The sequence below is a fragment of the Megalobrama amblycephala genome, linkage group LG12 (genome assembly GCF_018812025.1).
Source record: "Megalobrama amblycephala isolate DHTTF-2021 linkage group LG12, ASM1881202v1, whole genome shotgun sequence".
Classification (NCBI taxonomy): Eukaryota; Metazoa; Chordata; class Actinopteri; order Cypriniformes; family Xenocyprididae; genus Megalobrama; species Megalobrama amblycephala.
This window is the reverse complement of record NC_063055.1, coordinates 17,783,545-17,798,809: the sequence shown is the minus strand read 5'-3', so window position 1 is coordinate 17,798,809 and position 15,265 is coordinate 17,783,545. Positions and strand designations below refer to the sequence as shown.

The 15,265-nt window shown below is 39.4% G+C and overlaps 1 pseudogene; it reads left to right on the top strand.

Moving 5' to 3' along the window:
- The first annotated feature begins 986 nt into the window (after window positions 1–986).
- LOC125280724 lies at window positions 987–6,387 on the top strand (annotated as a pseudogene).
- Window positions 6,388–15,265: the final 8,878 nt, after the last annotated feature.

Sequence of the window (15,265 nt, the reverse complement as noted above, 5' to 3'; positions counted from 1 at the left end):
CTATTTTATTTGACCCTTGATGTAACTTAGTGATTTATTAAATAATATGTTTGAAAACAAGCAGTTCAGTCACTAAATTAAGCACATTTTAGGTTACTTGAGATTTTTCACATTGCTGTATTAACTGTACCAGTCTTTACCAAGAAATTATAGGCCTATTAAAAAATAATTTCTGTCCTCCTGTAGGACAGTTCAATTCTTTATAATAATATAATAGGAGCAGTTACAATGATGGTTTGGAACAATCATAATGTGTTTTTGTACAGTAAATTATTAGCAACAGACAGTGTTAAACCATCAAAATTACATGTTTATTGCTTATGAATTTCCCAGATTTTATATACCAGGAGGTTAAGATTTTCCGTGGCAAGGAGCCCTAAACAATCCCCTTGTGAGATCATTTTTTTTATTAAGCTTACATTATAATATAATAAAATATAATATTTATGTATTTAAATTGGTTTACAGTATTATATCAGTTGTTTAAATGCTTCCGTTTGTTTTAATATATTATATAATGAAAACCAACTGAAGCATTTAAACAGATCTGATAGCTAAATATTTTTAAGAAAAGTGAACGTTAACTCTTTTATAGTTATCTAAACATCCCTGAAACCCACACACAAAAATCTATTTAAACTTAGGTATATCACTTATGTAGGCTATTTTGAGTTTGCACGCTACACCTGTGGTGGGTGTGTAACTGTAAATGTCTCAGAGTTTTGTTAGCATTATGTGCCCATCATCCGTTATTTCCACCACTTTTCATTAAAACATGACGTTTTATTTCACATTTCTTTTCGTTTCGCGTTGCCTCTCGTATTGATGTATTTAGTCCGCAAACATGACAGTATTCTTACCACGACTGATTTGGCTCAGGGCCAGCCCGCTCACACGCGCTCAATCGTTCTCTTTCTATGAAACCTGTAAAACGCATTCGACGGTTCCAACTCTATAGCGACAATAACTCTATAGCGGTTTTCCAGAGCACTGCATTTATTTCTCATTTTAAATACTACAATTATTTTCATGTCTGTTTTCTGCGCGGCAATTATTTTTTCTGCGCGGCTGCGGCTTCAGAAGTGCGCGGCTGCGCACGCGCGCAGCTTAGAGGGAACAGTGGTTACATCGTATACTAAGACCGACGGAAAATGAAAAGTTGCGATTTTCTAGGCCGATACTGTCAGGGATCTGTGAGGGAGGACTCAAATGCAGGATGAGTTTTACAGGTTTATTGACAAACTTGGAACATAGAGGGTGTGGAGGTGAACACAGTCCATACAATAGGAAGGGGGTGCGACACAAAGACTAGCACGCTGAGGGAACGGCCACTGAGAACAGCCCAGGTAGTAAGCAGGCCGGTGAGCATTGGCAGGTGTGCAGTATGAGGCCCAAAGATGTAGCGGGAGCCAGACAGGAGCAAACAGCTTAAGCAGTTAGAACCATCAGATACGATCAGGCACTGAACCAGTCTTGCTGCTTGGCGGGGAGAAAGAGCAGCCACAGGGATCCTCAGTCTGTAGGACAGGACAGGGGGAGACCAGAGACACTACGAGGACTAGACGAGACAGGTGGTTAGATGGTCTGGAACAGGGAAGACAACAAAGGCAAAAAGGGATACGAGAATCTCCAACACAAAACGCTATGAGCTTAGATGAACAAAGACTAGAACACAAGCACGAAGTTTAACAAACTGGCAAAGACATGAGGGAAAGAGTGCATAATAAAAAGGAGGCAAAGAACACGAGGAACAGGTGACAACACTTAGACAAACGAGGACTCAACAAGAAAGGGAGCAGGGAGGATAGGGAACAGGTGAAAACACTAAACAATGACTAGACCAGGGGGCGTGGTGACAAACAAGGAGGAGGGAACAGAGGAGTACATGGCAAACACAAACACAGACAAAGCCATGTGCTCAGACACAACATAAACAAGGACACATTAAATAAACACAAAACAGACAGGGCTGTCAGGGCAGAACCCTGACAGATACGGCTAGGAATTATTCTCTCATTCCGGCATAATAATCAAGTAACTTTGCTAGCGTACCATGGGTGCAGCAGGCGCAATGATATTACGCAGCATCTCTCACAAATGTCTCCATGGTTGCAAGCCACACTCCCTGTGCAGGCAGGGCGTCACAGACTCTGGAGTGTCTGAAGTTCCCATTCCTGCCGATGACACAACAGAGGTTCTCAACAAAACCCTCTCAGGCCTTTCCTTATGACTGAAGAACTGGTGGAAGAGATACTTATGGGAGATTCTCACTCCGGCAATGATCCCCTTCTTTTGATTCATCTTTATTGTTTATCTGGGTCAGATGGTGCTGATGATGATGATGATGCCGTTTCTGATCAAGTGTTTCCATCAGATCATCACAACTGGTTACAGAGTGTATAACTGTTACCACATACCATGGTTCAGAACCCTAAGCTTGTACTTCCTGCTGTGTGTGCTACTTCTTCTATGAGGAAAAGATCACAGATTATTTTTTCACTCTGGTGCAGAGGGAGGAGTCTGTACACATGCTCAGCAAATACCATCACTTTATTCCCTTTGCCCTGAACCTCGTAGGGTTCTGCATGGTTGTTTAGAGTCTGGTGAAGAAGTGCTATCGCCTGCTGTTCTGCATGTTCGTCTGGACTCATTTGACCCTGCTGACAGTGGTGATTCAATCAGACTTAATCATTCAAAACCTGTTTGAGGAGATGATCTGGTCTATAGCTTTTATTTGTAATAATGTAATTGATTACATGTTTGGATTAATTCACAGCCCTGGTTAAGTTTTCTCTTAAGACATGGGAAATACTACTTTACATGGCTACAGTTCACTCCTACTCTGTGTGTCTGATAACCACTCCAACAGTTTCACAGTGGACTATGAGCCATCTGACCTCTTCCAGCTTCAGGACTATGGCCTTGTTACGTAATGGTGGTGTAACCAACACACGACGAAGGAGATAAGAGTAAAACAAGTCTTTACTTGATAATCCACAGAGAGAATACAGAAATCCAGAATCAGAACATATACTAACACATTACTGACTCAAAATGAGACCCGACAAAGACACATAGACAGAACTGAACTGATACACACACAAATGAACTCAAATGACTAACAGCTGTGATGATGATGATTAGTGTCCATGGAAACAGATTGTGGCAGGAAACTCAAACAAAGAAGCACGACCCAGGCCACAGCTGAGACTGTGTCCCATGGCGGCGCAGGAGGGAGAAGCCATGGAGATGTGTTCACTGGCACCGCCATGGGGATGACTGGAGGCAACAGAGACAGTGATGATGGAGCCCACCGCGAAGCCAGAAAGCCGATGTAGTGGAGGGACTCCGAAGATCTAGACGGCCGCGACGTAGCCGCAGTGACGATGATGATGGGACAACAGGATTAGTTGGGGACTGGGGCAAAAACTGTGGAGCAGAGGAAAGTCCAAAAAACAAAACAGAGTTCATAGTGTGTTGGAGAGGTAGTGGATGAGGGAGGCTGGGAGGGAACACAGGGGACACAGGGTTGCACGGAACCAGCTGGGAGATGGACAGTTCAGGGCTGGATGGAACCAGCGGGGAGACGGATAGTTCAGGGCTGGACGGAACCGTGGGGATATGGACAGTTCAGGGCTGGATGGAACCAAACAACTAGAAACATGACAGATAGACTCAGGAGGTAACAGAGGGGGTAACAAAACAACCTCTCCAACATCAAAAAAAAATTTTTCTAGAGGGGTAGCCGAACACTCACTCTCTGTGGCGGGGGGGTGGGCGGAGCTCCTTTCCATCCCGTCAAACTCCACTAAGATTCCCTCAGCGATGACTGAGGCAGTCAGCTCACACATCTGGTCAGGCATGAGTCACTCAGGCTCCGTGGCGATGTTCAGCTCGGTCGCTCTTGTGTGCGTTGGCTTGTACGTCGCGGCGGAGTGGCTCTCGTTGCCTGAGGTGGGCTCAGGCTGTCGATCCCTGCAGTCGAGGTGTTGTTGGCTGGGCACTGGGTAGCTAGTGGGGCTGGTGTCATCGTCAACGATGTCCACTGTGAACGGCGAATCACAGGACACCAGCACCCACTCGACGTATTCCATGAAACTCCCTCGAGGCCCTTCCCCGGACAGCAGCGCTTTGGTAGCGGTGTTGAGGCTGGCATATAGGAAACTGCTGAGGCAGCTGTCCGGGAAAGTAGTAGATGATACCAGATGGAAAAAATCCTCTAAATGTTCCTTGAGGGAGTGGTCCTTCTGCTCAAGGCAATGCAGTTGCACTCCAAAAAGGAGTCCATGGTGCAGGAGGAAACCAAAAATGTACTCACAAAAACACAGGAAAAAAAAATGCTGATGACAAAAAACATGTCGCTACTGTTGTGGTCGGGTCTTCTGTTACGTAATGGTGGTGTAACCAACACACGACGAAGGAGATAAGAGTAAAACAAGTCTTTACTTGATAATCCACAGAGAGAATACAGAAATCCAGAATCAGAACATGTACCAACAAATTACTCACTCAAAACGAGACTCGACAAAGACACATAGAACTGAACTGATATACACACAAATGAACTCAAATGACTAACAGCTGTGATGATGATGATTAGTGTCCATGGAAACAGATTGTGGCAGGAAACTCAAACAAAGAAACACATGACAGAAGAAAAACAAACAAACTGACAGTTCATGTGGCGTGTGGATGTGACAGGCCTACCATCTGCAGATTATTATGGGCCGGACCACAGTAAAGCTATACCCATTCAAGATCCACAGCATCGCTCTGCCTCCATCACGGAACCATTTGATGGCTTTTTCGCCAGTGCCTTTAAAAGACAAAGGGAGGTTAGGGTTATTATCGGGGTGCACATAACTTTTTTGGTCTGGTTCTCAAGGGAGCACCTGGAGATGCTGCTTGGTATTCACACTTTACGCAGCAATCTTAACCTACAAGTTGCCATCATCACTTTCCTCCTGACTGCTCTCCTCACTATCTTCTTTGCTCTCGAACATGGTAGATGATGATGTTTTGTTTTATTTTTTTAACACTAATGACACAGACAACAGCAGGAATATTAAACTGTTGTCACTTTAAGACCGAATGCACAGACTGAAAATATGCTGACACACATCCAGTTTCTTTCTCACCCTTACACCTTACGATCATTTGAATGTGTAAATTGGCAAGGCAAAACACGTCTAAATGATAAAATTTCAAATCACATGCATGCTGAATCGTGGGGCCTGGTCTGTAAGGATCATGGATCAACTACGATCCATTGCACCCCTAATAATTTTTTCTGGTACTCATCATTCATTTTTACCAAGCATGCACACAAGTTATTTGCACACCTGGTCATTATGAATGAGGACCCAGATACAGAGGCATTCAAGTCAACTAGTTAACTGATAGACAAGATGATACTGTAATGCAAAAAAATCAAGAGAACAGAAAGACAGGCTGCAGAGCTGGCAGGCCACCCAGAGGAACAAGAAGAGGTGGAGCACAAGTGAGCCCCGCCCACTGGAATAAGATGACCAGAAGAGCGAGGGAGGGCAGTGCGAGGAACAAGAGGTCTCGGAGTCCTGCTGGAGAGAACAATCTTGCACTTCGGACTGTAAATAAATTGTGAAACAAAAAGTTGCAATTACCATTTTATTATGTGGTGGAAACAAGCTTCCATATGTTTAAATATGTTTAGATTAAGTAAGAAGTGTGTCACCCACTAGATCTTTAGTGTAATCTAATTGTACTTCTTTAAATTTAATTTAAAATACACATTTTCACATTTCCAATATCATGACAGCTCATTATTAATTTATTACCAGTACTGTACAAGGGACAGCTTGTAGTGCTGCTTTATCACAGTATCTCTGGAAGAGAAAAAAAAAAAATCACTTATATTAAAAGACGAAACAAAACACTGATTAACATTTTTGTACCTTTTGTTTGAAAATATAATTTGCTTTTCTTTTTTTCCCCCCAAACAAATTAGTGGTCAGGACTTGGATGAAAAGAGAAATGCCAATGACACAACAAACAACAATACACAGCCCTATTAGGATCATTTTATAGGCAAGAGCCCAGAACCAGCGACACAGTATATGTAGGTCAATTCGATCAAAGATCTGCACAATAGGCTACCCCCCTTTATTTTAAAATGTGTTAAAGAAAAGAAAAGAAAAGAAAAGAAAAGAAAAGAAAAGAAAAGAAATTTGTAAACTGTAAAATTATAATTTTACACTTGCTCAAGTGCCACTTAAACACCAGATGGTGCTGTTGTAGTGCAAGTTATTGTACTAAAGCTCAATCATGTAATCAAATATCCTCGTCTGGAGCTTCTCCAAGAAAGCCCACCTTCATCTCATCTGTCATATACTACACACATACACATACATACACACATATATATATATATATATATATATATATATATATATATATATATATATATATATATATATGATCTAGTATGATGTCCTTATTTAAGATTTCATTTCCATCTGTATGAAAACGTATTGAAATTAAGCTTCTTGTCTGAAAATAAAAAGGACTCAACTCAGCTTCACCTCATTACATTTGAGTCAGCCTAAATCAAAATGTCAGCTTGAGTAATAAATAAAGTTGGTTGTGCTTTATTAGACACAGAAAAAGGCAGAGAGGCGTGTAATCAGAAAATCTTTTAATATTGCATGTTTGTTTTCACAATCACAAGCTCAGGGGTCATGGACAGTGTTCAGTACTGTGTCAACAAATGGAAAAAAGAGAGATAGATGAGTTCTGATGTGTTTGGGTTGGTCTTAATGCCTCATTAGAGAAACTTCTGTTTTCAAAGATGATCTTTCACTGACTGTCCCAGAAATGTTCGTTCCCTACTCAGGACCTCCACAACTACCAAGTTCCTTCTCCCAGACTCTTTGAAGTGAAGCATCTTTTGTATAAGGTCAGGGTTGAAGACAGGAAGATGGGTTATCATAGATGACAGGAAACCTTCATGAGAGGGCTAAAATGGGAGCTAGAACAGGATCCTATCAATGGAGATTGAGTCCCGTGGTAGAGATGATCCTGGATATGAAGGAGCACCACAAAGTAGATGTGGTATGTAGTCACAGTGAAGAATGTTTAATGAAGGTATTATCTCCATGCAACTGTAATAATCAAAAAAGAAACTTGATAATTAAATGTTGAGATCTGGTGCCATTGTGGAACTTTCGATTCACTGTTGTGTAAACTGTCTAATTAATAACCTCTTTGCTTATCCTTAACATTGATTTTAACACTGTTGTTGTCAGAGGATCACATGAAATCTGTCTGCAGAAACACACCTCATTTACAATGTTATATACAGACCCTTTTCTGTTTGTTTGTTTGTTTTGGCTAATTCACCCTTGTGAAAAATAAGTACACTTTAGCATACTTTTATTAATAGAGGAAAATAGAGTTATGGAAATAATATACTTTAAAAGAATATACTAAAGTATGAATTTATGTAATGTTTTCAGGACACTTACTTGCATTATTTACAATTAAAATAAAATGTATTATAGTTTAAATTTATCTTAAATGCAATTAGTTGAACTTAAGAGTCCTTTTTTGACCCACTAAAGTAGGACCACATACATCTTTATATGAAATTTCTAATTAATTCTATTTTGTTTTTTTGTTTTTTTAAATATGGTTAAAATGTACTGCCAAACATACTGAAAAGATTGCCTGGCAAGGCCAGACTGATATATCTTCTACAAGATATATCAGTCTGGTCAGTCCGCCCTCCATCGCGATTCGAGTCAACTCCAAACCATACCGTGCAATCAGATTTGTTTATTTCAGTGATGCAAACAGCGTCACTCTAGTGCTGCGAAAGTCCCTTCAATATCAACGAAGATTGCGCACGGGAGACCCGAGAGTTTGTTCTATTCAGCCGTGAATTCAGTTTTAAATGACCAAAAACACATTAATTATTTACTTTTCTCTGTTGACTCTCGTCGCTTTGCTAACGTCATATCCGCCCTTCTCTGACTGGTTTACTCCGCTTGTTTGCTTGGATTTGCTCCGCCCTAGAAATCGAATTGATTCAATGGCTGACCAAACTCATCCGCTGGTACAGTGGTGAGGCTGGATTTTCCAGGCAACTGAAAAGCATTTATGGTAAACTAAAATATGCTAATGTCATTTCTATTGAAACTTATACATGTTAGGCTATGTATTTGTTAAAGTACACGTGAAATCAAAATCGACTCTATTTACTTTGTTAGTGCATCTGACTAGTCTTGTGGTGAACAATTAATCTGTGCAAGTTAAAACACAGAAAAAAATGTTTGTCGCGGTAATCTTTAATCAAAATCTGAAAAGTTACTTCTGGTCTTAAATGGCGTTCCTTTTCTGATAACGTCAGTTTGACGGCTTGGGTTGAAAACGCGTAAACCACTCCTCTGCAACCGTGTGTCTGCTATGAGCGAGAGATGGAGAGGAGTAAAACTCTGCCCTCTATTCAATATTCCGTTTCACTTGGAAAATACGTCACAACACTGGAGAAAAGTCGTTTGCAACTTCCGGTTCACGCAGACTTTAACTACACATTTGTAATAATACATGCAATTTAGTACATTTAAGTGATCTTTTTGTCAAATTTTATCAACTTAAAACTTTTAATATAAATCATTTTTAAAAAGTTTTAATTTTAAATCATTAATATTTAATAATGTAATTAAATCAGTTGCCTCAAAATTTCAAAGTTAACAAAAATCTAAGTTTAAGTAAGTAGAACTAGAGGTCTGCAACGACGGGCCCCAAAGAACTCACGGGTTTCGGGTTGGGTTCGGGTTAAGGTTTCATGAATAGCTTCGGGTTCGGGTTTGGTCTGTAACTGAGAAAAACTATATAGGCTGTTATAGGCCCTATAAGTCTTGCGTGCCGTCTTCTGTGTTGTGCTCGAAAGAGCAGGCGAGAGTGGGAGCACATTTATAATTCACATTAACTGTTTTGCGCATGTGATCCCGTTCTTGCGCACTCTTTCGGCACACAACACTCAAACCTCTGACTATGAGTGCGATAAGGCAAACAATTACTGAGGGAAAACTTATTACAGTGCCAAATGATGCAGGGGAAAGTAGCACAACAAATTCCACCGAATAACAGGTGACACAGGACATAGCACAATTATACACAAGCCATTAAAAGGTCCCGTTCTTCGTGATCCCATATTTCAAACTTTAGTTAGTGTGTAATGTTGTTGTTAGAGTATAAATAAAATCTGTAAAATTTTAAAGCTCAAAGTTCAATGCCACGCGAGATATTTTATTTAACAGAAGTTGCCTACATCGAACGGCCAGTTTGGACTACATCCCTCTACTTCCTTCTTTAATGACGTCACTAAAACAGTTTTTTGACTAACCTCCGCCCACAGGAATACACAAGAGTTGCGTTTGTAGAGTGTGTTTGTCGCCATGTCGTCGAAACGCTGTTATTTTCATCCCGCAGTCCAATCACCGGGTCTGATTCCGGCTCAAATTGATAGGGTAAAACTAAATACATGTTTCTCCACGTTATAAATACATGTATCTCCACATTATGGTAAGAGGCGTGACCTTTCTGGGGGAAGGTTCGCTCATGGCTCTGGGTTCGCTAAGCTGCTGTCGAATCACAACACAGGAACCGCTGGCACAATCAGAACTCGTTACGTATTTCTGAATTAGGGACTTCATAGAACAAGGAAGTCATCAGCCTGTTTTTATGACAGTGGAAACAGCGGTATACAGATAAGTAAATTATGTGAAAAATACTGTGTTTTTTTTACACACAAAACATGTTATATTGCACACTATAAACACAATCAAAGCTTCAAAAAAACACGAAAAACGGGACCTTTAAAATTACTACGCAATAATGTGTGCGCAGAGTGAACGACTATAAACTCAGAGCAGCCACAAATCAAATAGCTGCGCTGCCGTCTCTGTCTCAGAAATCAGAGCTTTGTCAAGAGTAGGCCTAGGTCTACTGCAAAATACTAAATCATTTGATATGTATATTTAAATGTTTTAAACATTTTATGATATCATAGACGAATAAACTCTATGAATTAAATGAGTTAAGCACGTTCGTAAATCAAATAGCCAAGTTTCTCTTGCATCTCTCAGAAATCAGCTTTGTCAAGAGCAGACTACTATCACCTAAAACACTACATCATACATATTTTGTATTATTTTATTTGATATGTGTATTTAAATGTTTAAAATATTGTACGATATGATCGGCTACAAGACTGAGTGCAAACTATATGAATAAAAATGAAGCGCCATAGCATGTCAAATGGCTTTCTACTACTTAGCATGATGTTTCGCAGAACTGGCAGATTTTTATTTTGTACTCAAAACATTTTAATTGCTCTTAACTTGAAATGTTTGAGTACACCAATTCATACATTTAACTTAAAATTTTCACGTAACCTCAATGTGAACACTTATATTGATGGAAACTTAGTGAGCTATAACAAGTTAATAAAAAAAATGCTAACGTGCTAATTTGTTTACAAGTTACCAATAATATACAACACTTGCTGAATGAGTGCAAGCAATATAAAGCATTAACAAAAACTGCTCTCAAACCAAGCCACATGCACCACTTGTCACCATGATGGTAACTCTCCAAAAACCAACATTAACCCTCAGGGGTCTGAGGCTGATTTGGGGCCTGACATTTGTGCTTTTTTCAGTTGTTCATAAACATATTAATGGAAAAAGTGTCATTACACTGTATTCAGCACAAACTAGGCTACAATAATATGTAAGGAACATGTACATGTTTGTATTTTTGAAGGAATAACGTTTATGCGTGGTTATTGAAAAAACAAAAAACTTAAGTCACTGAAATAAAGCCAAAAGATATATATTAAGTCTGTGATCACAAGACTTCTGGGTATTGGAGGTTGTAGACTAGAGTTTTTGCTTCAAAATTATGTAAAAATTATCATTCCTACTCCTTCATATAAAACAATAGAGAGATTTAAATTTTCTAAAACATCTTTAGTCAAGAAACACAGTATGCGTGGAGGCATGAATAATCATGAATAATGGATGATTCTCACCTGAGAAGACAAAAGAATCAGATAAAGAGCTCTAATGACCTGCATAAATAATGAGCTCTTTCAGTCAGGTAGGCTGTGAAAAAACCCTGTTGATCATGTCTCAGCTCATCATAATGTAAATCAAACATACAGAAAAAACAGCAATACTGTGAAATATTATTACAATTTAAAATAATGGTATTCTATTATAAAATATAATGCATTTCTATGATACAAAGTGTCTGAACAGTTATGTTACCTCTATGGCATTTCATATAGGCTTTTAGCTTAAAAGCGTGCACATTTGGAGAAATATTGATGGATTCTCATGTTTATGTCAATTTTCTATACAGAGGAGTAATATTTATTCAATATTTATTGTTATCACTATGAACGCTGGATACTGTTTTTAATTCATACTTGCAGCCGGAGGGCGCTCTGTGCACTTTTAGTCCACAAATGCCAATGCTAAAGAAGAATAGGCAATCCAGGAAATAACTGAACTAACAGGAGGCCAGAGATCGCTAACTATGGCTAACTTGACTTTTCAAGACAATAAATACACGATTGAGACGATGTATGCATGTATTGACTCAGAATTTGCGTCTGAATAGCGCTGGCTCCGTGGGCGTGGCCGCATTAGCGGATAATGAGCTGAATCACAGACTTCTGACATGGCTCTCTTTTCATACAGATTACATAAACACAATGTTTGTTTTCGATTTGACCTGTACGATTTAAAACCTGACATTTTAATGTTTCTTCAGACATATGTGTCATTTCTTTTGTCCTTAGTATTCATAAGTTACAGTTCATTTTCTGAGAACTATCAGATTGGAGTTCGTTCAGAGGGAGACGAGAGATCACGCATCATGTTAGTTTTCTTTATTTTACAAAAAGCACAACATTTTGTTTTTACTCTGAGTGTACACAAATAAAAGAAGATATTCCACCGATTAAAATGGTGTATAGCTCTTAATTGTATGTGCAACATTGACGGAGTATTTTGAGTCTCTTTCACACTAGCGAGAAAAAAAACGCGGTGATCACGCCGGCGTGACCGCCGACCCGAGGGAGTTAACAGAAACTCTTCAAAATTAGCATAAAACATCCAACTAAACACAGTACTAAATCTCCCACTTAAGATTAATCTTGCACAAAAACATTATATAACACTTGATTTTAGCATTTACTCTCCCTTTCGGGTGCCATGGGCAAAGCATGCTGGGAAATAGAAATCCCAGCCCAGTTTCAGTTAACTGGGCAGTTCAGTTAAATTTAGTTAAACTCGAATTTTTATAAAACTCGAAACAATGAAACAGTTCAGTTTACTTAAAATATATCCATTCTGTGGACTAGAAAAATAAAGTGCTAAAAGGTTATTTTTACCGAACTATTTGTATAATTTAAGTTTGCCCTACTCAAACCAATTATTTATTTTGAGTATTAGGGTTTACAGTGTGATTTATTTTATTTTCCTTTTAAAGATAATATTTTAAGTAAACAGTAATGAAATAGTACTCCCTATTATTTAATTATTATTATCTGCAAGTACAGGTTTTTAAAAATATACTTTTAAGGTTTGAAGTATGTCAAAGTATGTCCGAATACAGAGTATTCGAAAAACAGTAGGCGAAAAGTCACCGGATGACGTATTACTTCTACCGAGATTCTGAAGTGTGCGTTTGATGGACACTTTACTATCCCCCTAGGCCATGTGAGGGGATTTATGAATGGAAGTGAAGTGGAGCAACTAATGCTGGTAGGTCACGTGACAGTAACAACATGGCAGATGTAGTACGTACAAATTTAATTCATAATACCCATTTTCATACTATATAGAATACTTTTTTAATGGTCGCAAAGTAAATTCAGTTTCAATTGTTGTAGGGTACAATGGGGCTAAAGGCGCCACAGGGCAAAAGGCGCCTTTGATTTTATTTTCCTCTAAACCATTAGGTGGCACAAAACTTGCTGTAGCGCTTTCCTAAATACCTGCTTTCAAAATGCATGTGTAAATTTGTCTGATCCTTGACGCGATCACGGGCAGCAACGCAAAGTTGATTCTGAGGTAGTTTGATCTAATATTTTATGTTTTTTAAAATGTTTTTTGATTTAAGTGTAGTGAATTCCAGGGCCCAGTTTACGGCCGGGCCCCTCTCTCTCTGTAACAGTGGACAAAGGTTTGCTACATTTTGATTGGATCTCGGTGGACTAACACAAACAAACTGTCCAACGCCATCAGATAAAGATGTAAGGACAACATCCAGACCTCTCTTAGAGGGTAAGAAGAAGACCTCTTGTACCAAGCCTGGGAAGGACAAGACTTCTCATTGGTCCACAGGCAGTTATTACCCTTCACCCATCTAAACACTACTTCCTAAAGTTGGCCAGAGACTGCCATAAAAATTCCTTGGGACCTTAGCAGAAATGGGTGAAACAAAGAAAGATCACAAAGATCCATCCAAATCCATTCAAAACTATGTTTGAAAACCTTAGAACTGATGCAAACTACACATCCATTTCACACTTATTCACAGAAATAAGTATTCTCAGTGACAGCCATTTGTAGTGCAACATCTGATACAAATACAGCTGTTAATGTACAATTGAATGACAGTTCAATCTTTTTCCATCATGTTTAGTCTCTATTTGTTTAGAATATTGCCAAAGGTATTCTGGTGGTGATTTGGAAAGTGAGAAATGCGTTGGTAAACTTTAAAGACACTGTAAAGACTTCCAACTTTGTGCTTTATGCAAATGAGTTCCACAGGGGAGAGAAGGGTGGGCCACACTCTGTGTGTCCCCTCTGATGCCAGCAGCCAATCACAGCACTCGAATGGAGAAGCGCCAAAATGCAATCTCCTCCTCATCGGAAAGGGATAAAGGTACCCTTTCAACAGACACTCCTTGTTCTGAGTCTCCCATCGGGTGAGACATAACAGATATTGCTCTGAGTCTGTCCGTCAAAGGGGATAGACACAACAGATACACCGTTTCTGAGTCTGTCCTGCACGGGGACAGATATTAACAGATACAACACCGTTCGGAGCCTCTGGTCCATCCAGACCGACAACAACAGATCCCATGATCTGAGTCTACAGCTTGGGAGGCAGCAACAGAGATGACCACGTTCTAAGCCTCCAGCTTTTGAGGAAAGGGACGTTAACCAACACTACGTTCAAAGTTTCCGTCCAGCGAGACAGTGACGACATCTGCAACAAGGTTAAGCTCAGGCGAGCAAACCTTCACTTCAAGGTACCTTCGTCTGCGTGTTCCAGATTGTTAAGGACCTTCTGCACCTACACCAGGGCCTCATCTGCGTGTTCCAGATTTTAGGACCCTTTGGTGCTCCAGGAGATCAGCATCCCACAGAGCTTCTTGTTCAAGACTGTTGAAACAGATTCTGGCTCCTCTCCCCACTGCATCGTCACCCAGCACAACCAGTGGAAGACGTCACCGTCATCGGACTCGACCAAGTGGAACGTAAATATCACTTAACCAAACCTCTTTCCAGAGACCTTGGCATTGTTGTATATTATCAGTATATAGTTTCCTAATTCCTATTAGATTCAATATAGCTGATGTTAGTCAATAACAAATAATCTCTCGTTTATTTGTTTGTTGCATAATAAGGTTCTCCACCTTATTATTTTCAGAGAAACAGTTTATCTTTCCCTAAGATAACGTAACTCTTCCATAGCCACACTCAACTTAATCACTTGTATTCTATGTATCTTATGCACTTTATTCTTTTATCATTCATGGTATTCATTTAGTAGTTGTGTTAGTTATTCTTGTTTATCTTTTTGTTAATAAAATTTATTTTATTACACTTGAGTCTTCCTTGTGCTGATAATACAGAAAAGGTTCTACAAGTTAGCAATATCACCAATCTTTCAGATAAATCAGCTGACCACTTTACATTAATTCTAAATGAATGAAGGCCCCTTTTGGGAGTGTTCTCATACTGCCAATGGTAAAAGACCTTGACTGGCGCCCTGAACTAGGGAAAGGTGGGGAAGTGGTCATCTGATGTACTCATAACCACACCTTAAGAGACGTGTGATCCAAAAATCACAACGTCAGCGGTGACTTGAGTACCAATCCCTATTTTACTTCACGTCCTTGGATGGACAAAGTAAAAATCACTACATAAGTAGCAAATGAGAATCCATTAAATTAATGTTTATATTTTCAGACAAAGGTCTT